At 41.8% G+C, this 19,507-nt stretch overlaps 6 non-coding genes across 6 annotated transcripts; all 6 read left to right on the top strand.

The window, feature by feature from the left end:
* The first annotated feature begins 461 nt into the window (after positions 1–461).
* On the top strand, positions 462–534 carry trnaf-gaa (transfer RNA phenylalanine (anticodon GAA)). The gene has a single exon. It is a non-coding gene; the product is annotated as a tRNA-Phe (tRNA).
* A 9,126-nt stretch (positions 535–9,660) lies between these two features.
* trnaf-gaa (transfer RNA phenylalanine (anticodon GAA)) lies at positions 9,661–9,733 on the top strand. The gene has a single exon. It is a non-coding gene; the product is annotated as a tRNA-Phe (tRNA).
* Positions 9,734–13,279: 3,546 nt separating this feature from the next.
* On the top strand, positions 13,280–13,368 carry trnap-agg (transfer RNA proline (anticodon AGG)). Its single transcript is given in 2 exon segments — positions 13,280–13,315; positions 13,333–13,368. It is a non-coding gene; the product is annotated as a tRNA-Pro (tRNA).
* Positions 13,369–14,284: 916 nt separating this feature from the next.
* Positions 14,285–14,357, top strand: trnaf-gaa (transfer RNA phenylalanine (anticodon GAA)). The gene has a single exon. It is a non-coding gene; the product is annotated as a tRNA-Phe (tRNA).
* Positions 14,358–17,903: 3,546 nt separating this feature from the next.
* Positions 17,904–17,992, top strand: trnap-agg (transfer RNA proline (anticodon AGG)). The gene is given in 2 exon segments: positions 17,904–17,939; positions 17,957–17,992. It is a non-coding gene; the product is annotated as a tRNA-Pro (tRNA).
* A 916-nt stretch (positions 17,993–18,908) lies between these two features.
* trnaf-gaa (transfer RNA phenylalanine (anticodon GAA)) lies at positions 18,909–18,981 on the top strand. Its single transcript has one exon. It is a non-coding gene; the product is annotated as a tRNA-Phe (tRNA).
* The last annotated feature ends 526 nt before the right edge of the window (positions 18,982–19,507 follow it).

Genomic DNA, 19,507 nt, shown 5'->3' with positions numbered 1-19,507 from the left:
GTCTGACATGTGGACCCATGGGAGGATTTGAATGCCATCTCTGCGTTGGAGTTGCATCCATCCAATAAGAGACCGAGTAGAAGTGACAGTTCTGTCAGTCGAATATGAGACTTTTAATGGCAGGGTTGTGAGTTTGAGTGCCATTCTGTTTTTCCCTTTTTTAAGGCTTCATGAGCAGAGAGTACAGGGAGTGTTTGAAATGAGCAAGTCTCGCTTTGATTCAGGACTCTTACCTCTCAGCAGCATCTCACTATGAAAGATTGAATTTGATCTCATTTCATTCTCAGCTCGGGGTCTGTGCGGCTCAGTGGCACTTCTGGCTGTCTCCCGCTTCACAATCCATCAGTACTGAGAAAGCAATGGGGAATATTACTCACATGTTGTGTTCTTTAATTTTTTGGAAAGCTTGAATGTATGTATTTTCTTCCAAAACAAGGACACCAATCCATTGTTAATGTAGAGCTGAAATAGCTCAGTTGGGAGAGTGTTAGACTGAAGATCTAAAGGTCCCTGGTTCAATCCTGGGTTTCAGCAATTTCGCTTCCTTATGTGTCCCTTGCCTTGGTTCTGATTTTCCAGTTGCACAATTTACTTTGAGATTATTTACCAAGCACCAGTGGATTGAATTTGAGAAACAACACAGAGTCATTTACAACATAGAAGGTGGTCATTTGGCCTATCACGTCCATGCTGGCTCTCCCCGGAGCAATCTAGTCAGTTCCACTCACCAGCTCGATCCCTTTCCTCCTGCAAGTTTCTTTCCTTCAAGTATCCATCCAATTTCCTTTTCAAATCATTGATTGTCTCTGCTTCCACCACACTCGTGGGCCAAGTCATTACTAACCACAGCATAAAAAATTCCACCTCATCAAGGATGGGAAATACTTACATCTTCTATATTTACTTATTCTCTATTTCTATGAGAATAGACTGGCAGTCAACATGAAAGGAAACCCAAAAATCTTCGAGCAGCATGTAAATGATAAGTGGGTAGTAAGAGGTTGAGTCGGGCCTATTAGGGACAAAAAGGATAATATAAGCTTAGAGGTGCAGGGCAATGTTAATCTACTGAATGAGTACTTTGCATCAGTGATCACTAAGGAAGTGGAATTTGACAAAATATCAGTCGAAGTGAAGAGAGTAGAGACAATGGAGAGAGTACAAATTAGGAGAGGGAGGTACTAAAAAGGCTGGCTGTGCTCAGGGAAGATAAATCACCTGGTCCGGATGGCTCACATCCCAGGTTGCGAAAGGAAATGCGGATGCAGATAACGGAAGGGCTTGCTATAATCTTCCAATCTTCCCTGGATACGGGGGAGGTGCCAGAGGATTAAACAGTGGCAAATGCGACACCCTTATTCAAGAAAGGGTGTAAGGACAGTCCGGGTAACTACAGGCTAGTTAGATTAACAGCAGCGGTGGGTAAGGTTTTAGAAAGAATAATCAGGGTAAAAAATCAACAGTCACTTGGAGAGGTTCGAGTTAATTAAGGAGAGTGAGCATGGATTTATAAATGGGAGTTCATGCTTGACTAATCTAACTGCATTTTCTGATGAACTAACAGAGCAGGTTGATGAAGGGAATGCAGTGGATGTTGTGTATATGGATTTTAAGGAAGCGTTTGACAAGGTACCACATAAAAGGGCGGTTAACAAAATTGAGGTTCGTGGTATAGGAGGGTCAGTGTCCAATTGGATAGAAAATTGGTTTAAGGACAGAAAACAGCGAGTCTTATTAAATGGTTCTTTGTCAGACTGGAGGATAGTCGACAGTGGTGTTCCCCAAGGGTCAGTGCTAGAACCACTGCTTTTTTTGCTAAAGGTAAGTGACTTGGATCTTGGAATACAGAGTAGAATCTCAAAATATGCCGATGACACCAAACTTGGAGGAGTGGCAAACAGTGAGGATGATATGAACTGCCTGCAACAGGACAGTGATAGGCTAGCAGAATGGGCAGACAGGTGGCAGATGGAATTTAATAGTGACAAGTGTGAGGTGATGTATTTTGGCATAAGGAATAGGGAGAGGCAATATATACTTAATGGCACAGTTCTAAAGAGTGTACTGGAATAGAGGGACTTGGGGTTCATGTGCATCAATCTTTGAAGGTGGGAAGACATATTGCGAGAGTGGTTTGCAAAGCATATGGGATCTTGGGCTTTATAAATAGAGGCATTGAGTACAAAAGCAGGGAAGTTATGCTGAACCATTATAAAACTCTGGTTAGGCCCCAATTGGAGTGTTGCTTTCAGTTCTGCTCAGCAGACTTTAGAAAGAATGTGAGGGTCCTTGAGAGGACGCAGAGGCGATTTACCAGAATGGATCCAGGGATGGGGGATTTTAGTTACAAGGTTAGGTTGGAAAAGCTAGGATTATTCTGCCTATATCAAAGGAGATTGAGTGGAGAATTGATAGAGGTGTATAACACCTCTAGAGAACAGGCCATCCTGGACTGGGTATTGTGTAATGAGAAAGGATTAGTTAACAATCTTGTTGCGTGGGGTCCCTTGGGGAAGTGCGCCCATAATATGATAAACTTCTTCATTAAGATGGAGAGTGAGAGAGTTGATTCCGAGACTCGGGTCTTGAATCTAAACAAAGGAAACTATGAAGGTATGAGGCGGGAGTTGGCTATGTTAGATTGGGGAACGTTACTTAAAGGGTTGACAGTGGATAGGCAATGGCTAGAATTTAAAGAGCGCATGGATGAATTACAACAATTGTTCATTCCTGTCTGTGCAAAAGTAAAACAGGAATAGTGGCTCAACTGTGGCTTACAAAAGAAATTAAGGGAAGTATTAGATCCAAGGAGGAGAAATATAAAATGGCCAGAACAAGCAGCAAACCTGAAGATTGTGAGCAGTTTGGAATTTAGCAGAGGAGGACAAAGGGATTGATTAACAAGTGGAAATAAGCTTGCAGAGAACATCAAAATTGACTGTCAAAGCTTCTATAGATATGTGAAGAGAAAAAGAGTAGTGAAGACAAATGTGGGTCCCTTCCAGTCAGAAATGGGGGAATTTATAATGGGGAACCAAGAAATGACAGACCAATTAAATACATACTTTGGATCTGTCTTCACAAAGGAGGATACAAATTATCTCCCAGAAATGTTGGGGAACATAGGGTCTAGTGAGAAGGAGGAACTGTATGAAATCAGTATTAGTTGGGAATGTTTGGGAAATTGATGGGATTGAAGGCCGATAAATCCCCAGGGCCTGATAATCTACATCCCAGAGTACTTAAGGAAGTGGCCCTTGAAATAGCAGATGCATTTCTGGTCTTTTTTCAAAATTCTATAGACTCTGGAACAGTTCCAATGGATTGGATGGTAGTTAATGTAACTCCACTATTTAAAAAAAGAGGCAGAAAGAAAACAGCGAATTATATACCGGTTAGCCTGACATCAGTCGTGGGGAAAATGCTGGAGTCCATTATAAAAGATGTAATAGCAGAGTGCAATAATAACTCGTCTCCACTCCTAGTATTTCTAAATCCCACACATTCACTATAATGTGAACAATTATTTCCTGTTGTGTCTCTCTCAGATTTGTAAACTTCACTGTATTGGAGTGAGGTGACATCTACTGGCGGGAAGCAAGAACTGCAATTAAGCAGCAGAAACTCCACAGTCTGTCAGGGTTAAAGAAACATTGCAATGTGAGGATGCAGCGAAGTGGTTTGATTGGGTAGATGGAGACATGATTCCACTTGTGGTGGTGTCTGAAGCAAAGGCCAGAAATACAAAATTGTCATTAATAAAAGAAATGAGGAATTCATGAAAAATGTAGTAACGTAGTGAATGGTTAGAATGTGGATAGAATAGAAAGTGAGATTGGATGGACAGAAGCAGTCTGAAAGGATGGCTGAAACAAAAGGTGAGTGCCCAGAAACGTTAACTGTGTTTCTCACAGCACAGATGCTGCCAGAGCTGCTGAACATTTCCAGCACTTTCTGTTTTTATTTCAGCATTTGCAGGATGTTGCTTTGATCTGAAAAAAAATGGATGATTGGCTGGGGGGTTCCAGTGAAATTCCACAGCAGCTAATAAAGCCTGACCTGTCAGTGGCTCATTGGTCTAGGGGTATGATTCTCGCTTAGCGAGTATGGTTAATTAACATGCGAGAAATCCTGGGTTTAAGTCCTGGACGAGCCCTGGTCTGCTGGCATTTTTAGATTAAGGTTATCTATTGGTTTCAGGCTTGCAGAAGGTGGAATTGACTTCCAAACGGAGCTGGCTTGAGGACCAGACAACTGGATTCAAAGAGCTTGTCGACAAAATTGTAATTAACTAAATGTACAGATAGCCAAGTGGGAATATAAAGTTGTTGCTGTAATTGTGACCTGACTCCAAAAACAACAGGACTGGGTTCTGGACTGGAATTCTTCAGTGTTTCTGTTGTTTGGCTTGCATTGACTCATCGATTTTCTTGTTTTTCACTTTGTCGATGCCTTTGAATAATTGTGGATCCTTCTTCAGGGTGTCTTCTTTCACCAGGTAGTTCTGACCTCTGATGATGTTGATTGTAATCAGCTTCAATTCGCTGATAGTTTTGGAAATGAGCAGATTTCCTTTGCTTGAGTCTAGAACATGGAACTCAGTCTGACATGTGGACCCATGGGAGGATTTGAATGCCATCTCTGCGTTGGAGTTGCATCCATCCAATAAGAGACCGAGTAGAAGTGACAGTTCTGTCAGTCGAACATGAGACTTTTAATGACAGGGTTATGAGTTTGAGTGCCATTCTGTTTTTCCCTTTTTTAAGGCTTCATGAGCAGAGAGTACAGGGAGTGTTTGAAATGAGCAAGTCTCGCTTTGATTCAGGACTCTTACCTCTCAGCAGCATCTCACTATGAAAGATTGAATTTGATCTCATTTCATTCTCAGCTCGGGGTCTGTGCGGCTCAGTGGCACTTCTGGCTGTCTCCCGCTTCACAATCCATCAGTACTGAGAAAGCAATGGGGAATATTACTCACATGTTGTGTTCTTTAATTTTTTGGAAAACTTGAATGTATGTATTTTCTTCCAAAACAAGGACACCAAGCCAATGTTAATGTAGGGCTGAAAAACTCAGTTGGGAGAGCGTTAGACTGAAGATCTAAAGGTCCCTGATTCAATCCCGGGTTTCAGCAATTTTGCTTCCTTATGCGTCCCTTGCCTTGGTTCTGATTTTCTGGTTGCACAATTTACTTTGAGATTATTTCCCAAGCACCAGTGGATTGAATTTGAGAAACAACACAGAGTCATTTACAACATAGAAGGTGGTCGTTTGGCCTATCACGTCCATGCTGGCTCTCCCCGGAGCAATCTAGTCAGTTCTACTCACCAGCTCGATCCCTTTCCTCCTGCAAGTTTCTTTCCTTCAAGTATCCATCCAATTTCCTTTTCAAATCATTGATTGTCTCTGCTTCCACCACACTCGTGGGCCAAGTCATTACTAACCACAGCATAAAAAATTCCACCTCATCAAGGATGGGAAATACTTACATCTTCTATATTTGCTTATTCTCTATTTCTATGAGAATAGACTGGCAGTCAACATGAAAGGAAACCCAAAAATCTTCGAGCAGCATGTAAATGATAAGTGGGTAGTAAGAGGTTGAGTCGGGCCTATTAGGGACAAAAAGGATAATATAAGCTTAGAGGTGCAGGGCAATGTTAATCTACTTAATGAGTACTTTGCATCAGTGATCACTAAGGAAGTGGAATTTGACAAAATATCAGTCGAAGTGAAGAGAGTAGAGACAATGGAGAGAGTACAAATTAGGAGAGGGAGGTACTAAAAAGGCTGGCTGTGCTCAGGGAAGATAAATCACCTGGTCCGGATGGCTCACATCCCAGGTTGCGAAAGGAAATGCGGATGCAGATAACGGAAGGGCTTGCTATAATCTTCCAATCTTCCCTGGATACGGGGGAGGTGCCAGAGGATTAAACAGTGGCAAATGCGACACCCTTATTCAAGAAAGGGTGTAAGGACAGTCCGGGTAACTACAGGCTAGTTAGATTAACAGCAGCGGTGGGTAAGGTTTTAGAAAGAATAATCAGGGTAAAAAATCAACAGTCACTTGGAGAGGTTTGACTTAATTAAGGAGAGTGAGCATGGAATTATAAATGGGAGTTCATGCTTGACTAATCTAACTGCATTTTCTGATGAACTAACAGAGCAGGTTGATGAAGGGAATGCAGTGGATGTTGTTTATATGGATTTTAAGGAAGCGTTTGACAAGGTACCACATAAAAGGGCGGTTAACAAAATTGAGGTTCGTGGTATAGGAGGGTCAGTGTCCAATTGGATAGAAAATTGGTTTAAGGACAGAAAACAGCGAGTCTTATTAAATGGTTCTTTGTCAGACTGGAGGATAGTCGACAGTGGTGTTCCCCAAGGGTCAGTGCTAGAACCACTGCTTTTTTTGCTAAAGGTAAGTGACTTGGATCTTGGAATACAGAGTAGAATCTCAAAATATGCCGATGACACCAAACGTGGAGGAGTGGCAAACAGTGAGGATGATATGAACAGCCTGCAACAGGACAGTGATAGGCTAGCAGAATGGGCAGACAGGTGGCAGATGGAATTTAATAGTGACAAGTGTGAGGTGATGTATTTTGGCATAAGGAATAGGGAGAGGCAATATATACTTAATGGCACAGTTCTAAAGAGTGTGCTGGAATAGAGGGACTTGGGGTTCATGTGCATCAATCTTTGAAGGTGGGAAGACATATTGCGAGAGTGGTTTGCAAAGCATATGGGATCTTGGGCTTTATAAATAGAGGCATTGAGTACAAAAGCAGGGAAGTTATGCTGAACCATTATAAAACTCTGGTTAGGCCCCAATTGGAGTGTTGCTTTCAGTTCTGCTCAGCAGACTTGAGAAAGAATGTGAGGGTCCTTGAGAGGACGCAGAGGCGATTTACCAGAATGGATCCAGGGATGGGGGATTTTAGTTACAAGGTTAGGTTGGAAAAGCTAGGATTATTCTGCCTATATCAAAGGAGATTGAGTGGAGAATTGATAGAGGTGTATAACACCTCTAGAGAACAGGCCATCCTGGACTGGGTATTGTGTAATGAGAAAGGATTAGTTAACAATCTTGTTGTGTGGGGTCCCTTGGGGAAGTGCGCCCATAATATGATAAACTTCTTCATTAAGATGGAGAGTGAGAGAGTTGATTCCGAGACTCGGGTCTTGAATCTAAACAAAGGAAATTATGAAGGTATGAGGCGGGAGTTGGCTATGTTAGATTGGGGAACGTTACTTAAAGGGTTGACAGTGGATAGGCAATGGCTAGAATTTAAAGAGCGCATGGATGAATTACAACAATTGTTCATTCCTGTCTGTGCAAAAGTAAAACAGGAATAGTGGCTCAACTGTGGCTTACAAAAGAAATTAAGGGAAGTATTAGATCCAAGGAGGAGAAATATAAAATGGCCAGAACAAGCAGCAAACCTGAAGATTGTGAGCAGTTTGGAATTTAGCAGAGGAGGACAAAGGGATTGATTAACAAGTGGAAATAAGCTTGCAGAGAACATCAAAATTGACTGTAAAAGCTTCTATAGATATGTGAAGAGAAAAAGAGTAGTGAAGACAAATGTGGGTCCCTTCCAGTCAGAAACGGGGGAATTTATAATGGGGAACCAAGAAATGACAGACCAATTAAATACATACTTTGGATCTGTCTTCACAAAGGAGGATACAAATTATCTCCCAGAAATGTTGGGGAACATAGGGTCTAGTGAGAAGGAGGAACTGTATGAAATCAGTATTAGTTGGGAATGTTTGGGAAATTGATGGGATTGAAGGCCGATAAATCCCCAGGGCCTGATAATCTACATCCCAGAGTACTTAAGGAAGTGGCCCTTGAAATAGCAGATGCATTTCTGGTCTTTTGTCAAAATTCTATGGACTCTGGAACAGTTCCAATGGATTGGACGGCAGTTAATGTAACTCCACTATTTAAAAAAAGAGGCAGAAAGAAAACAGCGAATTATATACTGGTTAGCCTGACATCAGTCGTGGGGAAAATGCTGGAGTCCATTATAAAAGATGTAATAGCAGAGTGCAATAATAACTCGTCTCCACTCCTAGTATTTCTAAATCCCACACATTCACTATAATGTGAACAATTATTTCCTGTTGTGTCTCTCTCAGATTTGTAAACTTCACTGTATTGGAGTGAGGTGACATCTACTGGCGGGAAGCAAGAACTGCAATCAAGCAGCAGAAACTCCACAGTCTGTCAGGGTTAAAGAAACATTGCAATGGGAGGATACAGCGAAGTGGTTTGATTGGGTAGATGGAGACATGATTCCACTTGTGGTGGTGTCTGAAGCAAAGGCCAGAAATACAAAATTGTCATTAATAAAAGAAATGAGGAATTCATGAAAAATGTAGTAACGTAGTGAATGGTTAGAATGTGGATAGAATAGAAAGTGAGATTGGATGGACAGAAGCAGTCTGAAAGGATGGCTGAAACAAAAGGTGAGTGCCCTGAAACGTTAACTGTGTTTCTCACAGCACAGATGCTGCCAGAGCTGCTGAACATTTCCAGCACTTTCTGTTTTTATTTCAGCATTTGCAGGATGTTGCTTTGATCTGAAAAAAAATGGATGATTGGCTGGGGGGTTCCAGTGAAATTCCACAGCAGCTAATAAAGCCTGATCTATCAGTGGCTCGTTGGTCTAGGGGTATGATTCTTGCTTAGGGAGTATGGTTAATTAACATGCGAGAGATCCCGGGTTCAAGTCCCCGACGAGCCCTGGTCTGCTGGCATTTTTAGATTAAGGTTATCTATTGGTTTCAGCCTTGCAGAAGGTGGAATTGACTTCCATGCGGAGCTGGCTTGAGGACCAGACAACTGGATTCAAAGAGCTTGTCGACAAAATAGCAATTAACTAAATGTACAGATAGCCAAGTGGGAATATAAAGTTGTTGCTGTAATTGTGACCTGACTCCAAAAACATCTGGACTGGAATGGAATGGAATTCTTCAGTGTTTCTGTTGTTTGGCTTGCATTGACTCATCGATTTTCTTGTTTTTCACTTTGTCGATGCCTTTGAATAATTGTGAATCCTTCTTCAGGGTGTCTTCTTTCACCAGGTAGTTCTGACCTCCGATGATGTTGATTGTAATCAGCTTCAATTCGCTGATAGTTTTGGAAGTGAGCAGATTTCCTTTGCTTGAGTCTACAACATGGAACTCAGTCTGACATGTGGACCCATGGGAGGATTTGAATGCCATCTCTGCGTTGGAGTTGCATCCATCCAATAAGAGACCGAGTAGAAGTGACAGTTCTGTCAGTCGAATATGAGACTTTTAATGGCAGGGTTGTGAGTTTGAGTGCCATTCTGTTTTTCCCTTTTTTAAGGCTTCATGAGCAGAGAGTACAGGGAGTGTTTGAAATGAGCAAGTCTCGCTTTGATTCAGGACTCTTACCTCTCAGCAGCATCTCACTATGAAAGATTGAATTTGATCTCATTTCATTCTCAGCTCGGGGTCTGTGCGGCTCAGTGGCACTTCTGGCTGTCTCCCGCTTCACAATCCATCAGTACTGAGAAAGCAATGGGGAATATTACTCACATGTTGTGTTCTTTAATTTTTTGGAAAGCTTGAATGTATGTATTTTCTTCCAAAACAAGGACACCAATCCATTGTTAATGTAGAGCTGAAATAGCTCAGTTGGGAGAGCGTTAGACTGAAGATCTAAAGGTCCCTGGTTCAATCCTGGGTTTCAGCAATTTCGCTTCCTTATGTGTCCCTTGCCTTGGTTCTGATTTTCCAGTTGCACAATTTACTTTGAGATTATTTACCAAGCACCAGTGGATTGAATTTGAGAAACAACACAGAGTCATTTACAACATAGAAGGTGGTCATTTGGCCTATCACGTCCATGCTGGCTCTCCCCGGAGCAATCTAGTCAGTTCCACTCACCAGCTCGATCCCTTTCCTCCTGCAAGTTTCTTTCCTTCAAGTATCCATCCAATTTCCTTTTCAAATCATTGATTGTCTCTGCTTCCACCACACTCGTGGGCCAAGACATTACCACCCACAACATAAAAAATTCCACCTCATCAAGGATGGGAAATACTTACATCTTCTATATTTGCTTATTCTCTATTTCTATGAGAATAGACTGGCAGTCAACATGAAAGGAAACCCAAAAATCTTCGAGCAGCATGTAAATGATAAGTGGGTAGTAAGAGGTTGAGTCGGGCCTATTAGGGACAAAAAGGATAATATAAGCTTAGAGGTGCAGGGCAATGTTAATCTACTTAATGAGTACTTTGCATCAGTGATCACTAAGGAAGTGGAATTTGACAAAATATCAGTTGAAGTGAAGAAAGTAGAGGCAATGGAGAGAGTACAAATTAGGAGAGGGAGGTACTAAAAAGACTGGCTGTGCTTAGGGAAGATAAATCACCTGGTCCGGATGGCTCACATCCCAGGTTGCGAAAGGAAATGCGGATGCAGATAACGGAAGGGCTTGCTATAATCTTCCAATCTTCCCTGGATACGGGGGAGGTGCCAAAGGATTAAACAGTGGCAAATGCGACACCCTTATTCAAGAAAGGGTGTAAGGACAGTCCGGGTAACTACAGGCTAGTTAGATTAACAGCAGCGGTGGGTAAGGTTTTAGAAAGAATAATCAGGGTAAAAAATCAACAGTCACTTGGAGAGGTTCGAGTTAATTAAGGAGAGTGAGCATGGATTTATAAATGGGAGTTCATGCTTGACTAATCTAACTGCATTTTTTGATGAACTAACAGAGCAGGTTGATGAAGGGAATGCAGTGGATGTTGTTTATATGGATTTTAAGGAAGCGTTTGACAAGGTACCACATAAAAGGGCGGTTAACAAAATTGAGGTTCGTGGTATAGGAGGGTCAGTGTCCAATTGGATAGAAAATTGGTTTAAGGACAGAAAACAGCGAGTCTTATTAAATGGTTCTTTGTCAGACTGGAGGATAGTCGACAGTCGTGTTCCCCAAGGGTCAGTGCTAGAACCACTGCTTTTTTTGCTCAAGGTAATTGACTTGGATCTTGGAATACAGAGTAGAATCTCAAAATATGCCGATGACACCAAACTTGGAGGAGCGGCAAACAGTGAGGATGATATGAACTGCCTGCAACAGGACAGTGATAGGCTAGCAGAATGGGCAGACAGGTGGCAGATGGAATTTAATAGTGACAAGTGCGAGGTGATGTATTTTGGCATAAGGAATAGGGAGAGGCAATATATACTTAATGGCACAGTTCTAAAGAGTGTGCTGGAATAGAGGGACTTGGGGTTCATGTGCATCAGTCTTTGAAGGTGGGAAGACATATTGCGAGAGTGGTTTGCAAAGCATATGGGATCTTGGGCTTTATAAATAGAGGCATTGAGTACAAAAGCAGGGAAGTTATGCTGAACCATTATAAAACTCTGGTTAGGCCCCAATTGGAGTGTTGCTTCCAGTTCTGCTCAGCAGACTTTAGAAAGAATGTGAGGGTCCTTGAGAGGACGCAGAGGCGATTTACCAGAATGGATCCAGGGATGGGGGATTTTAGTTACAAGGTTAGGTTGGAAAAGCTAGGATTATTCTGCCTATATCAAAGGAGATTAGTGGAGAATTGATAGAGGTGTATAACACCTCTAGAGAACAGGCCATCCTGGACTGGGTATTGTGTAATGAGAAAGGATTAGTTAACAATCTTGTTGTGTGGCGTCCCTTGGGGAAGTGCGCCCATAATATGATAAAATTCTTCATTAAGATGGATTGTGAGAGAGTTGATTCCGAGACTCGGGTCCTGAATCTAAATAAAGGAAACTATGAAGGTATGAGGCGGGAGTTGGCTATGATAGATTGGGGAACGTTACTTAAAGGGTTGACAGTGGATAGGCAATGGCTAGCATTTAAAGAGCGCACGGATGAATTACAACAATTGTTCATTCCTGTCTGTGCAAAAGTAAAACAGGAAGGGTGGCTCAACTGTGGTTTACAAAAGAAATTAAGGAAAGTATTGGATCCAAGGAGGAGAAATATAAAATGGTCAGAACAAGCAGCAAACCTGAAGATTGTGAGCAGTTTGGAATTTAGCAGAGGAGGACAAAAGGATTGATTAAGAAGGGGGAAATAGAGTATGAGAGTAAGCTAGCAAAGAACATAAAAACTGACTGTAAAAGCTTCTATAGATATGTGTAGAGAAAAAGATTAGTGAAGACAAATGTGGGCCCCTTACAGTCAGAAACGGGGGAATTTATAATGGGGAACAAAGAAATGGCAGACCAATTAAATACATACTTTGGATCTGTCTTCACAAAGGAGGATACAAATTATCTCCCAGAAATGTTGGGGAACATAGGGTCTAGTGAGAAGGAGGAACTGTATGAAATCAGTATTAGTAGGGAATGTTTGGGAAATTGATGGGATTGAAGGCCGATAAATCCCCAGGGCCTGATAATCTACATCCCAGAGTAATTAAGGAAGTGGCCCTTGAAATAGCAGATGCATTTCTGGTCTTTTTTCAAAATTCTATCGACTCTGGAACAGTTCCAATGGATTGGACGGTAGTTAATGTAACTCCGCTATTTAAAAAAAGAGGCAGAAAGAAAACAGCGAATTATATACCGGTTAGCCTGACATCAGTCGTGGGGAAAATGCTGGAGTCCATTATAAAAGATGTAATAGCAGAGTGCAATAATAACTCGTCTCCACTCCTAGTATTTCTAAATCCCACATATTCACTATAATGTGACGAATTATTTCCTGTTGTGTCTCTCTCAGATTTGTAAACTTCACTGTATTGGAGTGAGGTGACATCTACTGGCGGGAAGCAAGAACTGCAATCAAGCAGCAGAAACTCCACAGTCTGTCAGGGTTAAAGAAACATTGCAATGTGAGGATACAGCGAAGTGGTTTGATTGGGTAGATGGAGACATGATTCCACTTGTGGTGGTGTCTGAAGCAAAGGCTAGAAATACAAAATTGTCATCAATAAAAGAAATGAGGAATTCATGAAAAATGTAGTAACGTAGTGAATGGTTAGAATGTGGATAGAATAGAAAGTGAGATTGGATGGACAGAAGCAGTCTGAAAGGATGGCTGAAACAAAAGGTGAGTGCCCTGAAACATTAACTGTGTTTCTCACAGCACAGATGCTGCCAGAGCTGCTGAACATTTCCAGCACTTTCTGTTTTTATTTCAGCATTTGCAGGATGTTGCTTTGATCTGAAAAAAAATGGATGATTGGCTGGGGGGTTCCAGTGAAATTCCACAGCAGCTAATAAAGCTTGACCTGTCAGTGGCTTGTTGGTCTAGGGGTATGATTCTCGCTTAGGGAGTATGGTTAATTAACATGCGAGAGATCCCGGGTTCAAATCCCGGACGAGCCCTGGTCTGCTGGCATTTTTAGATTAAGGTTATCTATTGGTTTCAGCCTTGCAGAAGGTGGAATTGACTTCCATACGGTGCTGGCTTGAGGACCAGACAACTGGATTCAAAGAGCTTGTCGACAAAATTGCAATTAACTAAATGTACAGATCGCCAAGTGGGAATATAAAGTTGTTGCTGTAATTGTGACCTGACTCCAAAAACAACAGGACTGGGTTCTGGACTGGAATGCAATGGAATTCTTCAGTGTTTCTGTTGTTTGGCTTGCATTGACTCATCGATTTTCTTGTTTTTCACTTTGTCGATGCCTTTGAATAATTGTGGATCCTTCTTCAGGGTGTCTCCTTTCACCAGGTAGTTCTGACCTCCGATGATGTTGATTGTAATCAGCTTCAATTCGCTGATAGTTTTGGAAGTGAGCAGATTTCCTTTGCTTGAGTCTACAACATGGAACTCAGTCTGACATGTGGACCCATGGGAGGATTTGAATGTCATCCCTGCGTTGGAGTTGCATCCATCCAATAAGAGACCGAGTAGAAGTGACAGTTCTGTCAGTCGAATATGAGACTTTTAATGGCAGGGTTGTGAGTTTGAGTGCCATTCTGTTTTTCCCTTTTTTAAGGCTTCATGAGCAGAGAGTACAGGGAGTGTTTGAAATGAGCAAGTCTCGCTTTGATTCAGGACTCTTACCTCTCAGCAGCATCTCACTATGAAAGATTGAATTTGATCTCATTTCATTCTCAGCTCGGGGTCTGTGCGGCTCAGTGGCACTTCTGGCTGTCTCCCGCTTCACAATCCATCAGTACTGAGAAAGCAATGGGGAATATTACTCACATGTTGTGTTCTTTAATTTTTTGGAAAACTTGAATGTATGTATTTTCTTCCAAAACAAGGACACCAATCCATTGTTAATGTAGAGCTGAAATAGCTCAGTTGGGAGAGTGTTAGACTGAAGATCTAAAGGTCCCTGGTTCAATCCCGGGTTTCAGCAATTTTGCTTCCTTATGTGTCCCTTGCCTTGGTTCTGATTTTCCAGTTGCACAATTTACTTTGAGATTATTTACCAAGCACCAGTGGATTGAATTTGAGAAACAACACAGAGTCATTTACAACATAGAAGGTGGTCATTTGGCCTATCACGTCCATGCTGGCTCTCCCCGGAGCAATCTAGTCAGTTCTACTCACCAGCTCGATCCCTTTCCTCCTGCAAGTTTCTTTCCTTCAAGTATCCATCCAATTTCCTTTTCAAATCATTGATTGTCTCTGCTTCCACCACACTCGTGGGCCAAGACATTACCACCCACAACATAAAAAATTCCACCTCATCAAGGATGGGAAATACTTACATCTTCTATATTTGCTTATTCTCTATTTCTATGAGAATAGACTGGCAGTCAACATGAAAGGAAACCCAAAAATCTTCGAGCAGCATGTAAATGATAAGTGGGTAGTAAGAGGTTGAGTCGGGCCTATTAGGGACAAAAAGGATAATATAAGCTTAGAGGTGCAGGGCAATGTTAATCTACTTAATGAGTACTTTGCATCAGTGATCACTAAGGAAGTGGAATTTGACAAAATATCAGTTGAAGTGAAGAAAGTAGAGGCAATGGAGAGAGTACAAATTAGGAGAGGGAGGTACTAAAAAGACTGGCTGTGCTTAGGGAAGATAAATCACCTGGTCCGGATGGCTCACATCCCAGGTTGCGAAAGGAAATGCAGATGCAGATAACGGAAGGGCTTGCTATAATCTTCCAATCTTCCCTGGATACGGGGGAGGTGCCAGAGGATTAAACAGTGGCAACTGCGACACCCTTATTCAAGAAAGGGTGTAAGGACAGTCCGGGTAACTACAGGCTAGTTAGATTAACAGCAGCGGTGGGTAAGGTTTTAGAAAGAATAATCAGGGTAAAAAATCAACAGTCACTTGGAGAGGTTCGAGTTAATTAAGGAGAGTGAGCATGGATTTATAAATGGGAGTTCATGCTTGACTAATCTAACTGCATTTTTTGATGAACTAACAGAGCAGGTTGATGAAGGGAATGCAGTGGATGTTGTTTATATGGATTTTAAGGAAGCGTTTGACAAGGTACCACATAAAAGGGCGGTTAACAAAATTGAGGTTCGTGGTATAGGAGGGTCAGTGTCCAATTGGATAGAAAATTGGTTTAAGGACAGAAAACAGCGAGTCTTATTAAATGGTTCTTTGTCAGACTGGAGGATAGTCGACAGTGGTGTTCCCCAAGGGTCAGTGCTAGAACCACTGCTTTTTTTGCTCAAGGTAATTGACTTGGATCTTGGAATACAGAGTAGAATCTCAAAATATGCCGATGACACCAAACTTGGAGGAGCGGCAAACAGTGAGGATGATATGAACTGCCTGCAACAGGACAGTGATAGGCTAGCAGAATGGGCAGACAGGTGGCAGATGGAATTTAATAGTGACAAGTGTGAGGTGATGTATTTTGGCATAAGGAATAGGGAGAGGCAATATATACTTAATGGCACAGTTCTAAAGAGTGTGCTGGAATAGAGGGACTTGGGGTTCATGTGCATCAATCTTTGAAGGTGGCAAGTCATATTGCGAGAGTGGTTCGCAAAGCATATGGGATCTTGGGCTTTATAAATAGAGGCATTGAGTACAAAAGCAGGGAAGTTATGCTGAACCATTATAAAACTCTGGTTAGGCCCCAATTGGAGTGTTGCTTCCAGTTCTGCTCAGCAGACTTTAGAAAGAATGTGAGGGTCCTTGAGAGGACGCAGAGGCGATTTACCAGAATGGATCCAGGGATGGGGGATTTTAGTTACAAGGTTAGGTTGGAAAAGCTAGGATTATTCTGCCTATATCAAAGGAGATTAGTGGAGAATTGATAGAGGTGTATAACACCTCTAGAGAACAGGCCATCCTGGACTGGGTATTGTGTAATGAGAAAGGATTAGTTAACAATCTTGTTGTGTGGGGTCCCTTGGGGAAGTGCACCCATAATATGATAAAATTCTTCATTAAGATGGATTGTGAGAGAGTTGATTCCGAGACTCGGGTCCTGAATCTAAATAAAGGAAACTATGAAGGTATGAGGCGGGAGTTGGCTATGATAGATTGGGGAACGTTACTTAAAGGGTTGACAGTGGATAGGCAATGGCTAGCATTTAAAGAGCGCACGGATGAACTACAACAATTGTTCATTCCTGTCTGTGCAAAAGTAAAACAGGAAGGGTGGCTCAACTGTGGCTTACAAAAGAAATTAAGGAAAGTATTAGATCCAAGGAGGAGAAATATAAAATGGTCAGAACAAGCAGCAAACCTGAAGATTGTGAGCAGTTTGGAATTTAGCAGAGGAGGACAAAAGGATTGATTAAGAAGGGGGAAATAGAGTATGAGAGTAAGCTAGCAAAGAACATAAAAACTGACTGTAAAAGCTTCTATAGATATGTGTAGAGAAAAAGATTAGTGAAGACAAATGTGGGCCCCTTACAGTCAGAAACGGGGGAATTTATAATGGGGAACAAAGAAATGGCAGACCAATTAAATACATACTTTGGATCTGTCTTCACAAAGGAGGATACAAATTATCTCCCAGAAATGATGGGGAACATAGGGTCTAGTGAGAAGGAGGAACTGTATGAAATCAGTATTAGTAGGGAATGTTTGGGAAATTGATGGGATTGAAGGCCGATAAATCCCCAGGGCCTGATAATCTACATCCCAGAGTAATTAAGGAAGTGGCCCTTGAAATAGCAGATGCATTTCTGGTCTTTTTTCAAAATTCTATCGACTCTGGAACAGTTCCAATGGATTGGACGGTAGTTAATGTAACTCCGCTATTTAAAAAAAGAGGCAGAAAGAAAACAGCGAATTATATACCGGTTAGCCTGACATCAGTCGTGGGGAAAATGCTGGAGTCCATTATAAAAGATGTAATAGCAGAGTGCAATAATAACTCGTCTCCACTCCTAGTATTTCTAAATCCCACACATTCACTATAATGTGAACAATTATTTCCTGTTGTGTCTCTCTCAGATTTGTAAACTTCACTGTATTGGAGTGAGGTGACATCTACTGGCGGGAAGCAAGAACTGCAATCAAGCAGCAGAAACTCCACAGTCTGTCAGGGTTAAAGAAACATTGCAATGTGAGGATACAGCGAAGTGGTTTGATTGGGTAGATGGAGACATGATTCCACTTGTGGTGGTGTCTGAAGCAAAGGCTAGAAATACAAAATTGTCATTAATAAAAGAAATGAGGAATTCATGAAAAATGTAGTAACGTAGTGAATGGTTAGAATGTGGATAGAATAGAAAGTGAGATTGGATGGACAGAAGCAGTCTGAAAGGATGGCTGAAACAAAAGGTGAGTGCCCTGAAACATTAACTGTGTTTCTCACAGCACAGATGCTGCCAGAGCTGCTGAACATTTCCAGCACTTTCTGTTTTTATTTCAGCATTTGCAGGATGTTGCTTTGATCTGAAAAAAAATGGATGATTGGCTGGGGGGTTCCAGTGAAATTCCACAGCAGCTAATAAAGCTTGACCTGTCAGTGGCTCGTTGGTCTAGGGGTATGATTCTCGCTTAGGGAGTATGGTTAATTAACATGCGAGAGATCCCGGGTTCAAATCCCGGACGAGCCCTGGTCTGCTGGCATCTTTAGATTAAGGTTATCTATTGGTTTCAGCCTTGCAGAAGGTGGAATTGACTTCCATACGGAGCTGGCTTGAGGACCAGACAACTGGATTCAAAGAGCTTGTTGACAAAATTGCAATTAACTAAATGTACAGACAGCCAAGTGGGAATATAAAGTTGTTGCTGTAATTGTGACCTGACTCCAAAAACAACAGGACTGGGTTCTGGACTGGAATGCAATGGAATTCTTCAGTGTTTCTGTTGTTTGGCTTGCATTGACTCATCGATTTTCTTGTTTTTCACTTTGTCGATGCCTTTGAATAATTGTGGATCCTTCTTCAGGGTGTCTCCTTTCACCAGGTAGTTCTGACCTCCGATGATGTTGATTGTAATCAGCTTCAATTCGCTGATAGTTTTGGAAGTGAGCAGATTTCTTTTGCTTGAGTCTACAACATGGAACTCAGTCTGACATGTGGACCCATGGGAGGATTTGAATGTCATCCCTGCGTTGGAGTTGCATCCATCCAATAAGAGACCGAGTAGAAGTGACAGTTCTGTCAGTCGAATATGAGACTTTTAATGGCAGGGTTGTGAGTTTGAGTGCCATTCTGTTTTTCCCTTTTTTAAGGCTTCATGAGCAGAGAGTACAGGGAGTGTTTGAAATGAGCAAGTCTCGCTTTGATTCAGGACTCTTACCTCTCAGCAGCATCTCACTATGAAAGATTGAATTTGATCTCATTTCATTCTCAGCTCGGGGTCTGTGCGGCTCAGTGGCACTTCTGGCTGTCTCCTGCTTCACAATCCATCAGTACTGAGAAAGCAATGGGGAATATTACTCACATGTTGTGTTCTTTAATATTTTGGAAAACTTGAATGTATGTATTTTCTTCCAAAACAAGGACACCAAGCCACTGTTAATGTCGGGCTGAAATAGCTCAGTTGGGAGAGCGTTAGACTGAAGATCTAAAGGTCCCTGGTTTAATCCCGGGTTTCAGCAATTTCGCTTCCTTATGTGTCCCTTGCCTTGGTTCTGATTTTCCAGTTGCACAATTTACTTTGAGATTATTTACCAAGCACCAGTGGATTGAATTTGAGAAACAACACAGAATCATTTACAACATAGAAGGTGGTCATTTGGCCTATCACGTCCATGCTGGCTCTCCCCGGAGCAATCTAGTCAGTTCCACTCACCAGCTCGATCCCTTTCCTCCTGCAAGTTTCTTTCCTTCAAGTATCCATCCAATTTCCTTTTCAAATCATTGATTGTCTCTGCTTCCACCACACTCGTGGGCCAAGACATTACCACCCACAACATAAAAAATTCCACCTCATCAAGGATGGGAAATACTTACATCTTCTATATTTGCTTATTCTCTATTTCTATGAGAATAGACTGGCTGTCAACATGAAAGGAAACCCAAAAATCTTCGAGCAGCATGTAAATGATAAGTGGGTAGTAAGAGGTTGAGTCGGGCCTATTAGGGACAAAAAGGATAATATAAGCTTAGAGGTGCAGGGCAATG

Source organism: Heterodontus francisci, chromosome 35 (genome assembly GCF_036365525.1).
Source record: "Heterodontus francisci isolate sHetFra1 chromosome 35, sHetFra1.hap1, whole genome shotgun sequence".
In the NCBI taxonomy this organism is placed as follows: Eukaryota; Metazoa; Chordata; class Chondrichthyes; order Heterodontiformes; family Heterodontidae; genus Heterodontus; species Heterodontus francisci.
This window is presented reverse-complemented; position numbering and strand designations above follow the sequence as displayed.